Here is a 7717-nt window from a genome sequence, read left to right as displayed (position 1 = left end):
CGTCAAAATCAGAATATTATTGTTTGTAGGCTATTCCCTGCAAATGTACATAACTATTGTGTAGTGAGGCGGAACTACAGACTATTTTTGTTGAGCGATAATAAAATATTGTCGGAAATCTCTTCTATGAACATATCACTTTGCTTTCAACATGTATGTGGTCAAACATTCTAACGTTCATCCTTGAATTACTTTTGCCTTGTCGAATGCTTGTGAATGAAAGATGAGACAATATAACCAAACTCTTTTCAACGATGCTTTGCGAAAAATAATGAAGACTCGACAAAATCAAATTTCCGCATTTTCTAACCTGCTATGTCTTCTTTAACAGTTGGACAAACTATGTAATACCTCCAACAGAAAATAAGCAAATGAAGCATATTAATTAATCAAATCTCTTACAACAGAACCCAAGGTGCCTTTCGCCCTGACTTTGGAATAGTGCGAGACACCCGAGTCCGTCTAGAGAAGATCCGGATCTCAAATGAACTCACCGTGCATGACAGTAATTAGTGAGAATATGGTGTATTTTAATGGTGTTTCTTATATTTCTGTTTAGTTTGGTTACTTAGATTGAAACTTACAAAAATGTTGACTTAGACAATGATCTACGTCACAGGTCAGGACTTCCCAACATGGGCCACTACTGTATGTTAAGAATTTCACGGTGTGAACATCTACTTGTCATGTGACAAGGTATAAATTCATGTCGGGGATCGTGATATCGGTTGACTGTTTCAGAAGAAAGGGCACTGATGCAATGCAGCCTGTTTTCAAACGCCGTATATTGACTGATACATGGAGGACCACAGAATAAAGGTTGCTCTCAGTAAAGATTGTTATTGACATAAAATTTGAATATGAAAGTACACAGATCACACCAAGGGTATGCGACTTATTCATAATCATCTTGCGAGATAGCCTATCGTACTCACTTCAGGATCTTTTTATCTGCAGCATACCCACGCGCCATTCCGTTTACAATAGCAGGCATTATGCACTGGGTACATTGAACAATAAATCTCTTTAACTAAGTACAAGAAAAAGTTTCAAACTTTCGGTTTTAAGACGAAAACTATCTTTCATATTTATGATAATACTACCCTAGGACATGACTATGCATTATCCTTTAGAGGAAAATGAACAGAATCATTTTAAGACGAGAATAATCATATAATTTAGCCATTTATAGCAGAATAGGACGCCTTAATGTGAAGTACTACGAATTACGTCAAAATTAGGTTGTGGTGTCATTTTCTTGAAACTTTGCACATATATTCTTGGAAGTTGTGGAAGTGCAAAAAATGAAATAAAAAATGAAATGGGGGTCACCACGCTCGTTTCCATGGAAACGGACATTAAAATGGCGTCGTTGGAAATAAATAAGAATGATATAATTCACTTAAACTAAAGAAAGCAATTATAAAACGCTTAGAAAATAAGTTAATTTTGATAAATACCAAGACTTAAGATCCATATCTATCGAATGTATAGTTTTCATGATGTTTGTAAAGAAATTTTAACATAAGTAACGATTACAAAATGACGATATCGAAATTATATCAGTACATAATTTTAAACTTTCTTCCTGTCGCTTTGAATGGTGTCATTTTGACCAATCTTGGCGAATAAAGTCCTGACATAATAACATTTAGTTTACACTTGTAATAAAAGGGTGCCACCACGCTACTTTTTACAATATCTCCAGGTGAATGGGTAATATGCGCCATGTAAATGGGAGAGAAATGTTAATTTTTCGCTCATATTGAATAAAAACCAGCTTCTAGGGGGTCAAAATATTACAAGGTTATAGGTCACATGTATTTTTAAGAGAATGGGTAAAAAAAAATAGGTAAGAGTGCAATTTCAACAATGACAGGTGATGTTAAATACATGCACTTCAAAATAACCCATTTGCGGCAGGCTGGACTTAAATCTGCGCAGAAACGTTCTAAAGCGTGTGCGCGTCCGAATTCGTCGCCCTTCACCTTAATGTTAGTCGATGGAATATCAGTGACACAGATAGAACATGATAGGTTTCCAAACAAAAGTGACAATCTTTACCTGACAAGCGAGTGCCACAGAAATAGCCTTTTAGCATAACTTACAGCTTAAGTTGTAATCATCCGGTTGCCTGGTCGGATTCTCTTTTGTTTCAGAATTCATTTTCAGAATTCATTCTAATTCTAATCTTCAGATGTCCCATTTGTGGGACAAATAGTCTGTCCGATATGAGTACATTTGTTTCGTCTGTAAAAACTTGAAAAATGACACATCTTTCATCTTCAGATACTTAGGATCAAGTTTTGTCGGCATTAGCTTGACCGATTGACATGTGTACTGTTTTCATGCTAGTGCCGAAAATATGTACATATTGGCAAAAAATGCGAAAGAAGGAAACCATCAAGTCGCTAGTTCATAATTTACATTTGACGTACTAGATTCTAGGCTTGGTGGTTGTCAAGTGTAATGCTCTACTTGTGGATATTTTGTCTCTAAGCGTCCCTCACGTGGACAAGTCGTGTGAAGGTTGGTTCAAGATCGTACGAGAAGGAGATAGGAGACTTTTTATTAATTATAGGTAAAGATTCCGATAAGAACAATCGAGAAAGGTATATTCCATCGTCTGATTTTGTTTCATCTTAAGAAACAATCAATGACAGGCGGAAATCTCCATTAAATGACCATTATATAATGATGATAATTTTGTAGTCGTGTATGTTTAAATACGTAGATAACTTTATAGAGGATATACAGACATGCACGATCAGAATTTAAGACGCCGAACGTAACGTTGCCATATCGTAATAAAAATCTTAATGATGCTTTAATAAACATCTGTGTCAGCTTCGGTTACCGAAATCATTGCGATAAAGACTATTACCTCAACTCGTATTCCGCAAACTACGAGCGTAACACAAGTTTCTTAACGTGAAAAACTATTATTTACATCATTGTAATGTTTTGTTTAAGGGCAAAAGTCACATCAGCGACAGCTTGTTCACTACTTTTGAAATTTATTACACTGATATCGAGAGATACACTATGTCCAATTGGGTCAAACTATGATAAAATTACTGAAAATTTGTTATTTATTAGCGTGTTTATCAAGTTTCATTTTGCAATATGATCTAGTGTTTGTATAGCGTGGTTCACTTTCGTCACGCAATCAAACAATGATACTTGGATGTGCAGATGGTCTGGGACAGTTAAATAGTACCGTCACTCAATTACTAAAACACTGGATCACCTCGAGAAATATTATAGGTGGCAACGTCGCTGTTAGTATCACATGGAAGTAAAAAACATTGTGGTAGTCACGTATGATGTTGGTAAAGAGTCTTTCATTTCAGGCGGTGGAGCATATGTACACACTGAAAGTACAACATCGAGAAAGTCAACATAGCTCTCAGCGCAAATCCTTTCTGAGACTTGTGATTTGATAAACGTGTTGATGGGGTGGCCGCAATAATTTTATTCTGTTTTCATTATAAAATGTGAGTGGAGTGAACGAGTTACAGGGGATTCTCACCAGGAAGAATCCGGCAGAAAGTATCTCACTCCTGGGCAGACTCAAAGGTAACGCGTCAGATAGCTAAGAAAACCTGACCTGGGCTGCCAAATTTCAATTAGATTTGTATGCAATAGAAGAGGCGAAAGAGAAACTTTTGCAAATGATTTTACTTTTTTTAAATTCACCGACTTCTATACGCCAAGCCGGTACGGATTACCGACAGGCAGTTTTCTAAACTTTAAAAATGCCAAATTATCCGTTGATTCGCGTTAGGCTCATCCTTGCCTGCACATGCTTTATTTCTGTCTAATGATATTGACATAAAGAGACCACTGGTTTACTATGACGTTGAGATCAACTTGAGTAACATCGGTCACCGTGCTGTTGTTTCGTGACCAAATAATCATTTTCCGCAAAAATTATGATTATGACTTTGGATTTTATAACACAAGGGCTTAAATATGCTCACAGGTAGATGCATCATGCCGAAATGTGGTTTAACGTAGTCATAATAGTGTAGAATTTATATTTTTTGTTCCAAACTGCATCAATGGTTTTTAGCGCACTGAATAAAATCACGAATTAAATGTTGACAAAAGTCGTTTCTTGGCATATATGGTATACGCTGATAATTACTGTAGAAATAACGGACGACGTGCTGATCATTAATGTTTATTTATGGGCAAGGGCGAGAGGAAAGTCAAAAATTAATGGGCGAGGCTTGCCAATCCCGTTAATTCTGGCTTTCCTCTCGCCCAAAAAACCATCATAATTTAAGAAAATTTCCCGTGCGAGAACGACAACGCGGCCCCAGAACCTATCAGTGAGTAGTGCACGCGCTGCAAAAATTTTGCAAATCCGGAGATTTTTTTGAAAAAAAGCGTCTAAACTCGGCCCACAAGTGCTGCATTTTATTTTGTGGTTGATTATGATCTTTATACAAATCATAATTTTCGTTTTAGCTGTAAAGTTACTATGTTTGCGATATTACTCATATGCACGGGCATGAAAACAAACCATTACTGAGTATTTGTGGGCAGTCACGTGGTTCAGCTCGACCAATTAAAACGTGATGGACAGGGAATGGTAATATAATTCGTTATTGTTACCCGTATGATGTCTTCGAACATGGCATGTGTCTTATCGATTACTTATGTACTCCGCTATTCTGCGTGTGAAATTCTCACCTATGAGGAAAATACAATTCAAAAGGGGTGTAAAACAGGAAGACTTTGTCCCTTGAAAATTAAAGTATCCCAAGGAATGAAAGAAGGCTTTTGATCTAAATCATACTCGATCACCCGTATCAAATTATGAAGTTGTACCTAAAGTTGCTTGAATGCATTTCCTATATTTTGTCAAAATGAAAGACAGCGACCAGAGATTGGTCTTTTTTTAATCAAACTAGCTGTATGGTTGTCTGCAACGTATTCATGTAATAAGTTTTTGTTCTATAAAAAACACTATGATATTACTTTGTTACAAAATTTTGACATTTCATCTACGGTAAAACCAGGCCATCCGAACGAATAGTAAAAAGAATTATATTATGAATGGATGGCTGAAAGGACGAATTTCGACGGATCGACACATATGATCAGGTCAGTTCTTTATAGTGGTGCGGCATAACAAAAATTTCCATAACAATTGTGCATTTTGTGATAAAAGCATGAAATTTGGTGTGGATGTAGATTATGATATTAGAAAAGAATTTGGATAGCGAGCCATCACGGATGGAGCCTCGTTCTGGTGCGGCGGCCATTTTTCAATATGGCGACCAGCAGTCACTGTAACTTTCCATTAAGGATGATTCTGTTGTGATTAGTAGATGGGTTTCCATCAAAAATACCTTTTACATTAATATTTGCATTATGTTACTTCGTATAATTTCGTTTTTTTAGAATAGCAGGTGCTCTTAACAAAGTTATTGACAATATGGCTGCCAATAAGGTCAAAACGTCTGCTACCACCATGGTTGAGGAGTGTAATATACTGATTTGAGGATGTGAACATACATAAAATATATAATCAATCATGTTGATAGTATTAGCCATGTATTAGACAGTTATCATTGTTTTAAGTTACTAGTTAAAACATTACAAGGGTCAATTACTATTAAGGCAGTATGTGCCTCGAAAGTGAAAGCCTTAAACCTATGCACAAACTTTCTCAAGGAATCTTTCAGCCATTGTCTTTCAAAATCAAGCATAACAATCGGGGGTGACGTGCAAAGTTTCGTACTTGAGAAAGAAATTACCCAAGATTTACTGATATTTGAAATTCAAAAATGGCTGCCATCCGTGAGTTAATTTTATAGGGTAAAATTCCATTCACGAAAAACTAAGACAGTGAAAATGTTTTTTTTAGCAAGAGCTTTTAAATATATCCCAACAAGTGCTAGATCACAAAAGAATTGTAAAAGCTAGAGGATCCGAATATCTGTCTCCTATGCGCATTCTACCTTAAATGAGTGGCCAAGTTGGTTGGTTGTATAGTTCTCTATGATAACATTTTTCATCTCGTTTACAGGTGATAATAGGATGTACATTATATTTAGCTTTCAAAGAATATCACCAGATAACAACTTGTTTTAAACAAATTAAATATGCATCAATAATATTTATTTTATCCATTGCTATAATATTTTTGATGATTTCAGAGTTCTGCAGATATTCTTTTTCATAGAAGCCGACCGAAGAACTATCTGTAAAATTGCTTTCTACTCTTCAGAATACTGGTAGTTCAGAAGTCTAGACTGGTGGTGGCTATTGACAAACTTTGACTTAACATTTTTGTAGTAGACAGTTATTGTGCCCAGTATAATCACAGATATCATGTCAAAAACCTTCAGGCTCGTTGATCCTAAACAGCCTGCAACTGTGGTGACAAAATCTCCCCTTCCAGCTCAGACTAACTGGAATCTATGCCTCATTTGCCAAGAACACAAGTCTGAAGAACCTCTGTCATGTCCTTTACAATCCACATGGAAAGTAAGGCCCAGTGGTTACAACTCACTTGCAGAGAATTTGCTCAAGTTCAGTGAAATGGGAGAACTCCCACATACTATCCAGTTAGAAAGACTTGATGAAGGACATGGTATTGAAGCAGCCATGATCGCAAATCATGCCAAGTATCACCACACATGTAGACTGATGTATAACAATACAAAACTAAAAAGGGCAGAGAAGCGGGCACTGCAATTAGAAGACAACATTGACAAAGCAACTTCTGCACATAAATACACCAGGTCAAACTCCCAATCACCCAGTGCTGAAAAACAAATTCATGACTCTTGCTTTTTCTGTGAAAAGCCTGGAGGTAAAGAAGATCTCCATGAAGCAGCGACATTTAAATTAGACAAACAGGTTAGGGACTGTGCAGAGCTTTTAGGTGACATGAAGCTGTTGAGTAAGCTCAGTGGTGGAGACATGATAGCGCTTGAAGCTAAATATCATACCACTTGTTTAGTACAACTCTATAACCGTGCAAGAAAGGCAAAGGCAGAAGGTTCAAATAATTTGGACTGTCTAATGAGACAGGTATCAGAATCGATTGCATTTGCTGAGCTTGTTCTCTATATAGATGAGACTGTGTCAGATGAAAAAAAACAGCACCTGTATTCAAGCTAGCTGATCTCGTTCACCTCTATCAGTCTAGATTGGAACATCTTGGTGTTAAGTTAGGAACCAGGGTACACTCTACACGACTAAAGGAGAGACTTCTTGCTCAGTTCCCTGATATGAGAGCACAAAATGATGGGAAACATGTCCTGCTAGCATTTAAGGAGGATATCGGTGCTGCTTTGAGTAAAGTTTGTGACTTTGACAGTGATAGTGATGCAGTCAATCTCGCACGTGCTGCACAAATCGTGCGTCGAAGGATGTTTAGTGAAGCTATGCCATTCAGTGGCTTCCCAAAAGGATGCCAGGAAGAGTCTGTGCCACCCCTCTTGCTCGCGTTGGTAAACATGATCCTACAGGGTCCCAGTATTAAAGATCAAATGACAGAAACATCACCCGCGGCACTTTCAGTTGCTCAGTTGTTGAAATTTAACAGTATCAAACACAAGCGTTCACAAGATACTTCATCATTAAAGGCCATTCGGCATAGCACTGCACAGGAAACACCTGTTCCCCAGTACATAGGACTGATGTTACATGCTCACACACGCAAAAGGGAGCTGGTAGATAGATTGTCACATCT

Source organism: Ptychodera flava, chromosome 1 (assembly GCF_041260155.1).
Source record: "Ptychodera flava strain L36383 chromosome 1, AS_Pfla_20210202, whole genome shotgun sequence".
Classification (NCBI taxonomy): domain Eukaryota; kingdom Metazoa; phylum Hemichordata; class Enteropneusta; family Ptychoderidae; genus Ptychodera; species Ptychodera flava.
Note: the sequence above shows the minus strand (reverse complement) of the source record.